We start from the raw sequence: 16,664 nt of genomic DNA, 5'->3' as shown, positions 1-16,664 counted from the left end.
CTGTCCCACCTCAATTCTGCCTCCTGCTCCTGAATTTCATAGGATACACAGCTCAGGACCAGATCTGTGCAGCCAGCTCCTCCCAGCTCTTTCCTCATTCATTACATCCCATCTCCCATCCCCCTCCACAACCCCTCTCTCTGTCTTTTTCCTGCTCCAGTCATCATCTTGTCTGCATAAGTACAAGGAGGAAAATAGCCAGCACGTTCAATAACCACTGCCTTTTTTTTTAATGCTTGGGATCTCTAAAAAGGAAGGTTGTTTTGTGTCCGAGCATGACAAGGACTGCTGACAATCCAAGATTACAGTACAGTCAGCAGCAGCAGCATCAGCATCAGCATGTTAACAGCACCCAGAGGTACCTACCTCGGATAATATCTGCTTGTGGATACCTATTCCCTGCCGGAGAGGCACGCTGACAGAAGGCAAGTACCGCACACTTGAAATAATCGTAACAATACCCTTTATTTATATCGCACTCACATATAGCACAGCGCTTTACGAGCAGAAGGAGCAGTAATCATACAAACAATGTAAAACAAATACTGACTTAAACATCTACTAATAATAAGCAAAAAAAAAAAAAGAGCGCTTGTGCTTCTGACAACTAAACATGCTTAACGCACGCATGTATCTACGTCCACAGTCAATGCAGAACACGGGACTCCACAATACAGACACCGGCAGGTAGATGGTTAATACCTGTGCCGTGGACATAAGGCGCACATAGTCACATCCGCACACGCCGGTGGTTTACAGGCATATACGAGTGCGACTGGAGGCACACTTTAATGACTGGGTGTTTTATTAAACACAGCCTTCTGATTATATACCACGCACGTAAGCGCTAGCTTGTTATAAATTCAGACGCTGATACACGTGTACACATTTAAACATCCCTTTTGGAATCCAAAGGAATGAACACAAAATGATTGTGAGGGCACCTAGAAATCATATGTGCCCTAACTGCTACTAGCAGACCGGCATTCAAACAGAAAGACGTACCCAGCCTTATGTTTTATGTAATTAATTACCCGTTCTTGATATAGTGCCAACATATTCCATAATAATGTACAGAGGATGCACTGACATTCCTCCTTGACCCCAGAGGGGCTCGCAGTCTAATTTTTTTTATGTCAAGCACGCACGCACACACGTAAGGCTAATGTCATAGAAAACCAATTAACCTAAGCATGTTTTTGGAGTGTGAGAGGAAACCAGGGTGCCAAGAGTAAACCCACGCCAACAAGGGGTGAACATGTAAACTCTATGCAGATGTTGCTCTGGTTGGATGTGAGCCCCCAGTGCTGCAAGGCGGCAGAGCCATCCACTGAGCCACATGTAATAACAACACATGCTACTCGATGTCTTTTGGATAAAGAACACATCCTTTTCTGTGTATCTGCTTTGAAACCTATGGAGACAGCAGAGGGATCTATATATATGTTGTAGCTTGGCTATATATTTTCCTATGGAGCGATCTCAGGTTCTGCAACACTGCTTTCTGGGCTCTGGTGAGAAAACGTGCTATCAGCTGTTATGTAAATCCAGTGAAGACTGGACACATTTATAATAGTCTAGGGGCGGATTTTAGATGTTGGCTAGTGAGATGGGCCTGGACCTGATGTCTGTAATGTGGGACGTGACCTCTGCTGATAACGTACAGCACTGCTCAGCTTTGTAAATGAAAGTTATTGAGTTAGAGCAAGGGTAGGCAACATTTTTTTATATAAAAAAAATCAATGATGAAGTAGTCAGTGTGCCATGCAAACATAAAAATCTTAGAAGACAAACTGTTACCACGTATGTGACATGAGTCAGTTAATTAAACTTACATTTCAGTGTGAGACTTGTCCCTGACTTTCTTTGCAAAGATGATCCATCTGTGGTGCATACAAGGTTACTGAACACCAGCTTTGGGGGGCGGGTGCACATAGGAGAGACTACGACTACTAAACACCAACTGGAGGGGCGATGCACATAGGAGAGACCGCGGCTTCAATACGCCAGCTTGAGGGTGCTACACACGGAAGAAACAACAACTACTCAACACGGGGGGGGGGGGGGTGCACATAGGAGGGACCGCGGCTACTGATAACCAGATTTGGGGGGTGCACATAGGAGAGACCACAACTACTGAACATCAGCTTGGGGGAACTGCACACAGGAGAGACAACGGCTACTAAATACCAGCTTAGAGGCGCTGCACACAGGAGAGAGCGACTACTGGACACCAGATTTGGGGGGTGCACATAGGAGTCTCCGTCCAGGAGAGACTGCACTTCAATATGCGCTTGGCGATGCTGAACAGTGTTGCATTGTGTGCTTGCCAAATGTTTAGCAGTGACAAAAACAATGAAGCACAGCTCCATCTCCTGGTGGTCAGCGCCGCGAAGCGCACATTGACGCTCCGCTTTTTCCCGATGTTCAGCGCCACCCAGCACACAACAGCGCTGGACTCACTGGGAGAGGGAAGTGTGCCAGCAAACCATGCCCCATGTGCCGGCTATGGCACCAGTGCCACAGGTTGCTGACCCCTGAGTTAGAGGATATACAATTGTAGATTTCAGTACATTATGTATTGTTTATACATGTTCACAAGTGAAAAGTGGATATAAGAAAAAGGAGCATTTTTATGATTCTGCAATAGAATTGTTTACAATTATTAATTGTTCTATACAATAAAGCAACAATGTATTTGATATATTGACATGGATATGTTTTCAAATAACTCTATATATTTCACTATAATTTTACCACAACATTTGCTATAGATCACCACTTGTATTTGTATAAAAAGTAATCAAAATGTAAATAATAAACACATTTTTTAAAATGTGTAAATATTTTACAAGCTTGATAAGTTAATTTAAGAGAAAAATAAAAAAGTAGAATTAAAATAAGGTTGAGGTCAAAATGAATTAAAATGTGTGAAATTAGGTAACGGATACACGATCACTGCTCCTCTGTTGAATCTTGCAATGCCTCTAATGGTTCTAGCAGGAGATCATCTCTAGTGCTCAGGGCAGAATATTTGTAAGAAGAACACCGCGTTGTAATGGCTCCTCCTACGTAAGTTTATCAGTCTGCAAACATTTCAATTTGCGTGACTCTACATGTAAATGATGTTGTCATGGGTAACATTATGGGATTTCTACTCACTAGTAAGCAAATTCATGAAAGATTATATGCAGCTTTACAATATGTGGTGCAGTATGACCATTATATGACCATTATAGAATATATCTAATATATGCATGTTTTATTGTATAGGCTGGGGATTGTATTATGTAAAACAGTAAAGATTTAGAATGTACAGCAATAGACAAAAGTATACATCACATAATTATATACAAAATGGGTTCTGTCTATTATGACAAAATAAATATATATTTTTATGGGATAAAAACAATTTTCACTGTTTTTGGAAATTTAGTAGTAGATGGTGCTGGTTTATTGTAGGGTGTATATTCTGATCTACAAAACTAGACATATGTTTATATGTTCTGTGTAGTACATATTTATATGCCTCTGTGTATACATACGTGTGTGTGTATATATATATATATATATATATGCACACACTCCCAAATACACAAATATATATATGACTTTTTACTACTTTGTATGGTATCTATAGCAGCATGAGAAGACAAATTTTGGTGAGAAAACTCCCAATTCTTTGGTACTTCCCAGCCAAGTTCACCTTCCTCAAGGTTACCTGTGCCCCCATACCTAGTGATTACGTTCTTATTTTTCTTACTTTGGAATTATCTTTGCGATAATTGCTTATACAAGGTGTGCTTTCTTTCTATCTATCTATCTATCTATCTATCTATCTATCTATCTATCTATCTATCTATCTATCTATCTATCTATCTATCTATCTATCTATCTGTCTGTCTGTCTGTCTGTCTGTCTATCTATCTATCTAATCTCATATCTATCTATCATCTATCTATCTATCTATCTATCTATCTATCTATCTATCTATCTATCTATCTATCTATCTATCTATCTATCTATCTATCTATCTATCTATCTATCTCATATCTATCTATCTATCTATCTATCTATCTATCTATCTATCTATCTATCTATCTATCTATCTATCTATCTATCTATCTATCTCATATCTATCTATCTATCTATCTATCTATCTATCTATCTATCTATCTATCTATCTATCTATCATCTATCTATCTATCTATCTATCTATCTATCTATCTATCTATCTATCTATCTATCTATCTATCTATCTATCTATCTATCTATCTATCTAATCACATATCTATCTATCTATCTATCTATCTATCTATCTATCTATCTATCTATCTATCTATCTATCTATCTATCTATCTATCTATCTATCTATCTATCTATCTATCTATCTATCTATCTATCTATCTATCTATCTCACGTAACACAAGCAGGTGCACACACAATCAGAAGCACAGGGAACTGTGGTTATTACATTTTTAATTAATTTTGTAGCTAAAAATATTAATTGCCTAAAGTACAGGATATCATTTGGTGAAACTGCACACTAGAAACAAGTCATCATCATAGCAATCACTACACATGACTTGATAGTCAACATGGCATAGCAAATGTTATTGGGTGTATTGACCCATGCATGATATATATATATCAATAAAAACAAGATCAAAGTGAATTAGCAGTATAACGAATATTTATGCCCACTGGCCGACCAGCCTTCATTAATCTCTGCTTAAATTCTGGAATCCAGGGCACAGCTAGTGGGTTGAGGAAAGGATTGTGGCTTTGTGTGACTACATCCTAATTATTTGCATGTTTTTCTGTTCCACAAGTAATAGGAGATCTTTTATTTTCAGTTACTAGCAGCATATACTGCCTCCGTGTGAGCACTAGGATGGGGAACTTGTGTGTCCTCAGAATAGATTTTTCAATAACTCCTGTTCTCTCAGTTCTATCATGATATGCTTGTGACCATAGTAAATGATGTGTGATGTTTCCTTGTTCTATTCTGCTTCGTTATGTGCTTCCTTTCTGTCTTCTGCATCCGCCTTGTTGTTATTTTTTGTACAAAGGTTTTGTGTGCATCTTTTGTTCACTTGAACATTCTGTTTTGTATCAGCAATTTTTTCTAGTATGGGTTAGCAATGGGTTTCACTCAGAAATTGCATGTTTAGTCTTTTGTGTCTTCTTCATAGAGGACTTCATTATCATCTAGAATCTATAACTGACAAAAGAATGTATTTTGCACTTGCTTGCATTATTTAAGTTTATTCATACATACCTAGGATCGTTTATTTGTATTGTTTAATGCTTTTAACAGTATATTATTATTTATACCTCTATTTCAGAATCTGCCAATTTTCATAATTTAGATGATTTTAAAACCCATAATAGATTTTTTTTATGAGTTGACTATATCTGATATGTTCAAATATTTGATAAAAGAGCTATAGTACATGTTAAATACTTAGTTAAGTTGGTAAATTTTGTTTTTTTAATTTCGATTTTGCAACAAAAACAAGAAATTAAATTTTTTGTAAAATTAGTACTACTAAAAAAAATAAAATAAAAATATTTGTATATATAATGTGAACTTTTGCTCATATTGTTGTAAAGAAAGTTGTTGGATTGTTGTATAAAAAAGTTTGGTCATGTACCATCATAGCAGTTCCTAGTTTGGAAAAATATAATGTGATAGCCAAACATGGGGGTTTATATGTAAAGGCATCATTACTTAAAATAAAAAAATAAAAAAATTTAATTTAATGGAAAACTCCAGATTATGTAAACCTGTATGCCTGTACAAAAATGTAAAATTGTAATTAATATGAAGGTCCTACTATTTTTACTCATATTCAGGTTTGTCCTTCCTTAACTTATCTCTAAACCCGCCAAATCCTGTGATGTATGGCGCGAGATGTTAAATAAACTTGTTAAAAAAAAATAATTACATCTCCAATGGAAGCCTCCGTCAGTCATTAATCACAGATAGTCCCCAATGTTAAATTTTTTTTAGGTTTATTGTATAAGTTATTTTACTGGATGGTTGTGACGGTTGCCTCGGACAGATGCTATCCGTTGGACATCCGTTGCCCATAGACTCCCATGTTAGAAAATGTATAAGTTTAACTTTTACATTTTTGTTTAACTTAACACAATTCTAGAAAAGTTAAGGGTGGACAAATCTGTAAAAGTAGGTAAAATACTGCACATATTTAAAAAATAAATAAATTTAAAAAAATGAGCTAATTGCTTTTGACCAAAATTTTTACAAATAATTACGTTGTAATTACCTAAAGTTTAATGAAAATATTAATAGAAAATAATTGTATGAAACCATATGTCTTTAATAAATAACCCATTGACGGCTGTCATTTGTGAACAAAAAGACAAATAATTATGCAGTATATACTTCTATCCTCTGGGAGGCTGAATAAAAGTGGAAAAGGGGCCCAACCTAGAAAACTGAGGAATGAAATATCGACACTTCACCTATTTTTTTCATATTTGAACCATAATAATTCACCATGTCACAATGTTAATTCCTCCCATATGTGGATCATCTGCCTGTGCATCGAAGTAAGTAATGTACAAAGAATAATAAAAAAAAAACACACATAAAGAATAGAGAAGACTGGAGGTTATCTTCTATAAGAGGCACTTCTAATGTGACCACTTCTTCACTCGCTGTCTTGATAGTAATATTGGAGTTGATATTTTTTAGGCTTGATAAGTCACCACAAATGTGCCAAATACATCTGTTCTACTACAAAAATGAGCAGCTGCAGTAAACAAATACATAAAGGCCACAGTTCAAGCTGTCGGTTTTATTCATTTTTAGGTGTGATTTCTATGCAGCAACTTGGCATGGTCTTTTTTTTCAAAAGTAATGTGACTTTGAGCCCCCCAACAAGCATCACATTGTACTTTAGGATGTGCACAGGAATATATTTATAGCAGAAAGCCTTAAAACTCGAAGGTGTCTCTATGCCCAGTGCCTACCTTTATTTCTGATCTGGCTCAGAAACTTTTCTCCATTCTTAGTGTCTTGGTGCTTCTCCCAGTTGTTGACTCCCGATACCGACAATTTTACTACATCCATGACTTCATTCTCCCTGACCTTTAGCATGGAATTTGCATAGTAGTGCAGTTACTTCTATTGGAGACAATTCTGGGGACATGGACAGTAGAGCTTCATTTTACCACAAGATAAAACTCAATCCTCAGTTTCTTTTGACATCAAATATTGGGAGAATAATGGATTTGGAATTTCTAACATCTTTTCATGCCGAGGAAGATAGAAGAGATAAACCTCTATTTATTAAATAAACCTAACATGTAGGTTTCTACTCTACCTCATTTCTCCTTATTCTTCTCCTGTAAGGACTATACCCTACCAAAGAAAATCAGTTAAATAGATAATCAATTTAAGTAATTTATGCAAGTCTCTATATTTTTCTATAAAAATGTATCTAATACAAGCAATCCATAATTTGAATCAAAAAGTTGACTTTCGGAATTACCTAGGGAAATAAGGGGAAAAATAATTTTTCTAATGATTGTGATGTTTCATTTTGGGTTGCAGTTCCTCTATTTTAATTTGTTATTAGCAGTCTTTATTTCAGTGTACAGTGTTCAGTGTAGATTGACAATGTTTTGCTTGAAAACTGGTATTTGCCTATGCTTATAAAATAGATGGGAGGTCTCGCAATGAAAGATTAACTTTGAGCAGCTCAGAAAATAGGTGTCTTAGGATGGATTTTATTGATATGTAAAGCTATATCCAAGGTGTCATGGCTATGGGGTATGTGGACCCACTAAGCTGCTCCGCCGTAGCGGAGTAGCTGCTAGCCAAATAATAGTCAATAGCAGTCTCTAGGACAAGAGTACCTGGATAGATGATTTGGCAAACACTTGGCGTGGCAGACACCAGGCATAGCAGGCACATGGTGTAGCAGACACATGGCACAGATGACACATTTGACTCAGACACTAGATTTCGCACTGGAACAAATACAATTATTGGATATGGGATACAGGAAAAGGGAACACTGCAATAAGGATACAACTAAGGGACCATTTACAGAGACTAACACGGGCAGACACAACAACGCTCAGGCAAGAAGAGGAAGGGCTGAGCCCTTTTTAAGGTCCATGATGTATAGTGATTGGCTAGGGAACTTTTGCATCGTGCGCGCTGGCCCTTTAAGGCCAGGAATGAGCACACACATTCTACAGGATTCAGTGGGGGAGCTGTAGCCGCATGTGCCAGCGACTCTGGTGAGGGAGACGCCGGCATGAAGAGAGTGTCCTGTGGTCACGGCTGCCGGTATGTAGGATGTGCCGGTGGTCAGCAACCGTGGGCACAACACAAGGTCAATATAAAGATATGCCATGAAAGACAATATATCTAAGAACTGTACAATAGGAACATAATAGGGTGATCTTTTTATTTTTTTTATTTAGGAGGAGGTTCTTTACAGTAAGAGTGATTACGGTGTGAGGTGCTTGTCAATGACAAAGAAGAAAGAAAAAATAACTATACATGTATTATGATAAAGGGCACTGAAAATGGAGATAAGCTGATAATTTTATCCGAATACCCTTGTGATATTCGTTATGCCTTCTTCGGTGTAGACCAAATTGCTTCTTCTTATTCCTAGACCGAATTGCTTTGTATGTGAGAGATTTAACGTTATGGACTATTGTTTCGTGTTTGACCTATTGAACAATTTAATTAGGAGAGTATACAAGTAACTGTAAAGGATCTGCCAGACACAGCTTCTGTGTCGACGCCCGTGGTTAATCAGTCTGCACCTGCTCCTAAGTCTGATAGAGTGACTCGATCTGCTACCACTCAGGCTGGTAGGCTCAGGAGTGGGAGAACCTATCACAGCCTGGCCAGACGGTTCTAGCTCCCGCCCTCGGTCTATTTATACCTTAATTTCCTGCTTGTCTCTGCCTATGATTCTTTCCTGTTTCCTGGCTCTGCTGCTCCTGCTATCATTATTGACCTTGCATCATTTTGACCCTGGCTTTACTGACTACGCTCCTGCTCTCCGTTTGGTACCTCGTACACTTCTGGTTTGACTCGGCTCGTTCACTACTCTTGTTGCTCATGGTCTTGCCGTGGGCAACTGCCCCATTTCCCTTAGCTTCTGTGTACCCTTGTCTGTTTGTCTGTCGTGCACATATTGAGCGTAGGGACCATCGCCCAGTTGTACGCCGTCGCCTAGGACGGGCCGTGCATGTAGGCAGGGACTGAGTGGCGGGTAGATTAGGGCTCACCTGTCTTCTCCCTACCCCGTCATTACAGTAACAAATGATGATCTTCCAACCATGATGGTAAGAGGACATATAGATAATACCCTTATGAATATAGTTTGTACCTTTTTTAGATTTGATAAAACCCAACAATTAAAAAAAATATATAGACGTTATCTGTCAACTCAGCCCATTGGGCTTATTTGTCACAATTATACTTACTTAAGTGGTCAAGTAAACACAGATAATTATATGATATAGAGGGTGGGTATGTTTAGCTCTAGTGTTACTTTATCAAAGATTGTGAAAACAGATAATAGGGGTTTTATTCCTCATGTAGTTTTCATTGATTATTTTTCATTGAAATATTTATATTACAAAGAAAAAATAACAAGTGAACAATTCGTTTTCTATGTAATTATATTAACCCAAAGGACCTTTCTAAGGACCAAAACACCAAGCAGTGTCTAGGTTTTCAGATGGGTAATTAAAACTTTTACAGAAGCTGATTTAAGTGGCTGCCTCCAGATTTGTTGCTAGTGAACCAGAATCATATTAATTTGAGAGCCAGATGCTTCAACCTGCAGGTTGGATTAGCAGGAAAAGTTCTTCCATGCATCAATAAGATCGTACTGATATATTGTGCCTGAAAATTCACCCATGCATTGCAGGAGCTGTACTTTCCATATGGCTATTCACTGTGATAGCTTATGGTAAACGTAGAATTACTGTATTTGGGAAGAAGAAATATTAAGAAATTCCTATCCTGAAGGTATGATTGGTATACATTTAATATACAATCCTTTGTTAACTGATTTTTGTGATGTCTCATTAAATAGCAGGTAAATATTTAGATTTGCTCCACCAATCCTCATCCATCTGAGGATCACATGGAAATATAATAAAATAGATTTCATGTCCAACTACATCCAACTTTGTTGTCAAATCACCATTTCTCAGAATTATCTTTAATTCAATTGGTATGAAAGCATAAGAAAAAAAAATAGACATGTCTTTTTAATATTCTGAGATTGTAGTTTGTATTTCTACATTGTTGATTCACTCTTGCATTGAATATATTTATGGTCTGGTCTATATCCATTTTTGTTGCGGTTCAGACAAGTAAATAATTGTAGTGAGATAATGAGAAAAAAAAAACTCTGGCATTCTGTCTCCTGATACACTAGGCCAAGGACTTTGTGTCCTTTCCACAACATTAGACCTAACAAAGCCTGAACTATTTGTCCTTCACACAAATATAGGATGAAGAATATGGGAATTGGAATACAAATGGGTTTTATTTTTATTCCTAAATTTACAAAACTGAACATCTGAATTCCCCAGGTAGTAAAGTAAATTTGTATTTATTAAGCCCTGTTTAGACCAAGCCCATTTTCAAGTTAAAAGCAGCAAAAAAATTTCATTTTTATCCCCCTCGTATTCCGTCAGCCATAACTTTTATTATCATGACTACACCACTTGGGCTTTTTTTTTTTGGCGGGATGAGTTCAAACTTTTTTAGACATCTTTTTGGGGTATATGGATGTTGGCGTTTAATATGTATGAATTTGTATTAAGTTTGAAATAAATAAAAAAAAGCAATTGCACCATGATTTTTTTTTTTACACCGTTCATTGTTTATCGTAGATGATACATAACTTTACGGCATGGATTATTACTTGTATGGGGGATTACAAATATGTATGTATTAATAATTTTTGGGGACTTCTATTAAATAAATATAATTTTTTTATTGTCTTTTTTAAACTTTATCTAAAAATATATATATATTTTTTTTAAATCCAATTAGGAGACTTTAAGTTTTATAAACATATTTTTACATATAATATAATGTCATACTTCTGTATGACATTACATTGCCGTCTGTCCATTTACAATGAACCGGCAGCATGCTAGAGAATACCTAGGTTCTCTCTAGCAGGCATCAGCACTAGACAGACCTGGGGGCCTTTGTTAGGCCCCGATCTGTCAGTGTACAATCCCTGGCCCTGGAAACCGAATTCCAGAGTGGCGTTAGTTGTTCAAAGGGAGCCTGCTTTGAAGGGGTTAAACGGCCAAAGACAGTGGCCGAGCGGTAGACAAATCCTCAGTTCTGAGAGTATAGGGGTGCAAGAATCCAAAACTGGAAGGAAGGATGCCACATATTTCATTGAGCGGCTCTGTTTTCCTCTAACCATGCTTCAATGAAAGAAGACTTACAAACAAAAAACAAAAACTGCCTAGCACAGCAGAGCAAGGAACTGTCATCAACATCCATATCCAGCTGACAGCTTCTACTGCTGTAAAAGCCAATAGTATGCGACAGGAATAAGTACAACCTGTTTCCTGTCACAATATCTATAGGAGCTGTCACCTAGATATTCAAGGTCACCGAAGCTGTCTACTACATCTGCACATAAACTAGAATTAGGAAGGGAAAGTGTCCTTATAGGTTGGCTTATACACTTTAGTAGAGATTTTCTGTTGATGGGGACAAATTATATATATATATATATATATATATATATATATATATATAAAAACAAATGGATCCAGCCGCACCGGTATGCTGTGGGTGCAAGCCAACGGGATAAGACCACAATCCCAATGGTATATAAGACAAAAAATAGTCAGCACTCCGTTCAGTTAGAGGTGAAAAAAGAGGGTACTTTTATTGTCCCATATGGGACAATAAAAGTACCCTCTTTTTTCACCTCTACCTGAACGGAGTGCTGCCTATTTTTTGTCTTTTATATATATATATATATATATATATATATATATATATATATATATATAAAAAACATGGAATGAAGCAATATTTATTTATTTTTTTAATTCCTATATCATTATCTAGGGCTAGGAAAAGTTTATCTGTAACGATCATGGGGTATGTGGACCCACTAGGCCGCTCCGCCATTGCGAAGTCGCAGATGGCCAGAAAATAGTTAATGATCGTCTTTAGGACGAGAGTTACAGGATAGAAGATTAGGCAGACATTTGGTATGGCAGACACTTGGAGTGGCAGACACTTGGCACAGATGACTCTTGGCCCAGGTGACACTTGGCACAGATGAAGTGTAGCTGTCCAGGGCCCACGGGCTGGCACGTGCACCGAGTACAGATGGTGTACTTAACTCCGCCACTAGACTTTGCAATGGAACAAACACAATTACAGGATATGGGATACAGGAAACAGGATACGGGAACACGGGATGCAGGATACAACTAAGGGACCATTTACTAAATGAACATGGGTAGACACAACAGTGCTCAGGCACAGGAAGGCGGCAGGATGGATTAAGTAGGCCAGGGTGCTCAGGGATAGGCTAGGGAAAGTTTTAGTGGTGTGCGCTGGCCCTTTAAGTGGTCACCAGGGCGTGTGCGAGCACCCCACGGGAGCGTGCAGCAAGCAGGAACAGTACACGCCTGCAGGAGGGAGACGCCGTCACTGAGGTAACAGACGCCAGCATTACAGTACCCCCTCCCTTATGCCCCATCTTCTTATCTTCTTAGGACCAAATAGTAGAAGGAACCTCTTGATGAGGTCAGGGGCATCAATGTTCTCTTCAGGTTCCCACAACCTCTTCTAGGGACCAAACCCTTTCCAGTCAACCAGGTAGAAAACTTTTCCTTCTACCCTCTTGTAGTGCAGAATCTCCTTAACTTCAAAGACTTCAAAAGAACCATTGGTAGAAATTGTAGGGCCAGGAGAGTTGCTGTAGCGATTCAGGACCACAGGCTTTAGGAGGGACACATGGAAAGAGTTGAGAATCTTGAGAGTCGGAGGCAGCCGTAACTTATATGACACAGGATTGCTCTGTACGAAAATTCTCGAGGTGAATTTTAAATGAATATTCTTTGACGATAACCAGACTTTGACTGGGAAGAAACTGAGGAGGGTTTTTTTCTTTTTCTATCAGCATTTTTCTTCATGCGGTCCACTGCTTGTAGGATAGAGGACTAGGTTTGCTGCTAGATATGAAGAAAGTTTCCAAACAAAGAATTAGCTGCAGGCACTTTAGATGTAGCTGGCACAGGTAGAGGAACACGTGGATGTTGGCTGTTTACAATGAAGAACAGGGAAGAAGTAGTAGACTCACTCTTGTGGTTTTTATAGGAAAATTTATCCCAAGGAAGGAGCTACACCCAATTGTCATGTTGAACGGAAATAAAATGACGAAGATAATTTAACAGTATTTGATTAATCCTTTCAACTTGGCCGTTAGATTGTGGCTGATAAGCGGAGGAAAAGTCCAATTTCACATCTAGAAGTTTACACAGGGCTCTCCAGATTTTAGATGTATCTCCCGATCAGACACGATATGGAGGTGTAGTCCATGCAGACGAAAGATATGCTGTATAAATAAATTTGCCAAACGATAGAGGAGGGGAGGCCAGTCAGTGGGATGAAATGTGCCCTTTTAGAGATGCGATCCACAACGACCCAGACAGTGGAACTGCAGTAGGAGGAAGGTCGGTGATAAAATTCATGGCAATGTATTACCAAGGACCATCAGGGACGGGCAGAGGTTGGAGCAGACCAGCAGGCTTGGAATGAGTAGACTTGTCTTGGGCGCAGTTGGTACAAGAAGAAACATAGTCCAAACATCTCTAGGCAGCGTGGGCCACCAATAGTGACAAGACATAAAGTCCCCTGTCTTATGGACACCAGAGTGCCCAGCCAGTTTGGAATTGTGTCCCCAGAGGAGAATCTTTTTCCTGCCTGCAGGACGAACAAAAATTCTTCCTTATCTCTCTAATTTGCAGATGGTTAACGGCAATAATCTTAGAAGGATGTATGATATATTGAGGGACTTCCTCAGAGTCAATAGTTTCAAATGACCAAGACAAGGCATCGGCCTTCACATTGTTTCTGCAGGACGGAAGTGGAGCAGGAACTGGAATCCGGCAAAAAACAACGACCATCTGGCTTGGCGAGGATTTAATCGCTGTGCATACGGCAGATACGTGAGACTCTTGTGATCCGTATAGATGATGATAGGATAAATAGCCCCCTCCAGCAGGTGTCTTCACTCCTCTAAAGCCAACTTGACGGTCAGTAGCTCCCGGTCCCCAATGGATTACTTCCTCTCTGCAGGTGAAAATAGTTTAGAGAAGAAGCCACAAGCTGCTGCCTTGCCCTTGGAGTTTCTTTGAAGCAGGAGTGCTCCAGCACCAACGGAAGAAGAATCAACCCCCCAGTGAGAACTGCCGAGTCATGTCAGGATGGTGAAAAACGGAGGCTGAAGTGGTGTCAAAGCGCTCTTGAGGTTGGTAAATGTTGACGCTGCCTTCGGGGTCCAAACTTTGGCGTTCACCCCATTCTTGCTGAGAGCAGAGATTGGGGTAGTAAGAGACGAGAAGTTTGGGATAAATTGTCCGTAGAAATTTGCGAATCCAAGAAATCTCTGTATAGCCCGGAGACCCTGTGGACGTGGTCACTCCAAGACGGACTTCACCTTCTCTGAATGTATCTTAAGTCCACGATAAGAGACAATGCATCCCAGAAAGTGCAAAGAGTTTATTTTGAACATGCACTTCTCAAGTTCGGCGTAAAGGTGATTCCAACTTAACTGCGACAGGACTTGGCGAACAATCTTCCGATGTGTCGTCAGTTCTGGTGAGTAGATCAGGATGTCATCCAAATATACTACCACAGAGACATACAGTAGATCCCGGAAGATGTCATTCACAAACTCCTGAAACACAGCTGGAGTGTTACACAGACCAAAGGGCATCACAAGATACTCGTAGTGACCATCTCGGGTGTTGAATGCGGTCTTCCATTCGTCTCCTTTACGTAATCAGGTCAGGTTATAAGCCCCGCATAGATCCAGCTTCGTGAAAATCTTGGCCCCACAAATTATATTGAAGAGTTCAGAGATTAGCGGCAAGGGGTACCTGTTTTTTATCGTGATTTGGTTTAAACCTCAGTAATCAATACATGGTCGAAGTGATCCTTATTTTTTTTCGACGAAGAAGAATACGGATTTGGCCGGAGAAGTAGACTTCCTAATGAACCCCCTCTCAAGGTTCTCCTTGACATGGGCTGACATGACCTGGTAAGGAGAGAGGGTAAACCCATCCACGAGGGGGTGAGCCTTCAGTGAGCAGTTCTATAGGGCAATCGTAAGAACAATGAGGAGGAAGGACCTCTGCCTCCTTTTTGCTAAAGACATCCGCAAAAGCGGCATAATATGGAGGTAGTCCAGAGAGTGACTGAGGCAGTGGAGGCAGAACAGGACGAACCTGTGGCAGGCAGCAGTGAAGACACTTGGGTCTCCATTGGAGAACCACTTGGCACAGATGAAGTGTAGTCATCTGGGTCCCAACGGCCAGCACGTGCATGAGTACAAATGGTGTACTCAACTTCACCACTAGACTTTGGACTGGAACAAACACAATTACTGGATACGGGATACAGGATACGGGAACACAGGATACAACTAAGGAACCAATTGCTAAACGAACAGGGATAGGCTAGGGAAGGTTTTAGTGGTGCGCGCACTAACCCGTTAAGAGGTCACCAGGTCGCGCGCGCACCCTACTGGAGCAAGCAGCAAGTGGGACCAGTACACGCCGGCATCCCCGGGGAGGATGGAGACACCGGCACCGAGGTAACAGACGCTGGCGACCACCAGGGGAAGCAGGATAGTGGAGATCGGCGGCCGCCAGGGTTACATTATCTTCAATATCCTTGTCTAGATTTGGCGATTATAAGCATTTGTATTTACCCCTTGACGCAGAATGACGTACTTGTACATCATATTAATGGGCTAGTTGACACAGAATGATGTACATGTATGTTATTCTGATTGCTCAATTACAGAAACAGTGCCCACGAAATCACTGCAGATGCTCCGGGGCTCATGCTGCAATGCCGGGAGGGGACTCTCTGTCACCCATTGACAGCCCTACCATAAATTTATGCCTATTAGATATTAAGTATACTAAAGCTTTACATAGCGATCAAAAAATGGTTTTGTGAAGTTCCCTAGTGTGACTAAACAAATATTTAAATACAGTGAAATGAAGTGTATGAAAAAAAAGGTGCAAAATGAAAAGTGTAAATAAACATAATCATATATATGGCATCTCTGTGATCATAACACAAAAAATAATGGCGGATTGTTTTCCGCCCCAACACCCCGAAAAAATAAAAGTTTATTAAAAATTCCCTTGCACCTCAAAATGGCACCAATGTAAACTACATTTTGTCTCACAAATATAAGACCTCAATCAATGGAAAAATAAAAAAGTTATGGCTCTTGGAATGTGTTCACGCAAAAACAAATAATTTTTGTTTAAAAGTGTTTTTTTGTGTGCGACGGTAGTAAAAACCTAAAAAAATAATCACCATAATGGTGCCTACCCATAGAATAAAGGCCACATGTTAT

General features: G+C 39.3%; 1 protein-coding gene across 2 annotated transcripts in view; it reads left to right on the top strand.

The window, feature by feature from the left end:
• The first annotated feature begins 325 nt into the window (after positions 1-325).
• Positions 326-16,664, top strand: part of BRINP1 (BMP/retinoic acid inducible neural specific 1) — a 206,941-nt gene continuing 190,602 nt past the window's right edge. For both annotated transcript variants that reach the window (XM_075835550.1, XM_075835549.1), the window contains exon 1: positions 326-425. The gene's annotated coding sequence lies outside the window, so the exon portion shown is untranslated. The remainder of the gene's footprint in view (positions 426-16,664) is intronic.

Source organism: Rhinoderma darwinii, chromosome 8, assembly GCF_050947455.1.
Source record: "Rhinoderma darwinii isolate aRhiDar2 chromosome 8, aRhiDar2.hap1, whole genome shotgun sequence".
NCBI lineage: Eukaryota > Metazoa > Chordata > Amphibia > Anura > Rhinodermatidae > Rhinoderma > Rhinoderma darwinii.
This window is presented reverse-complemented; position numbering and strand designations above follow the sequence as displayed.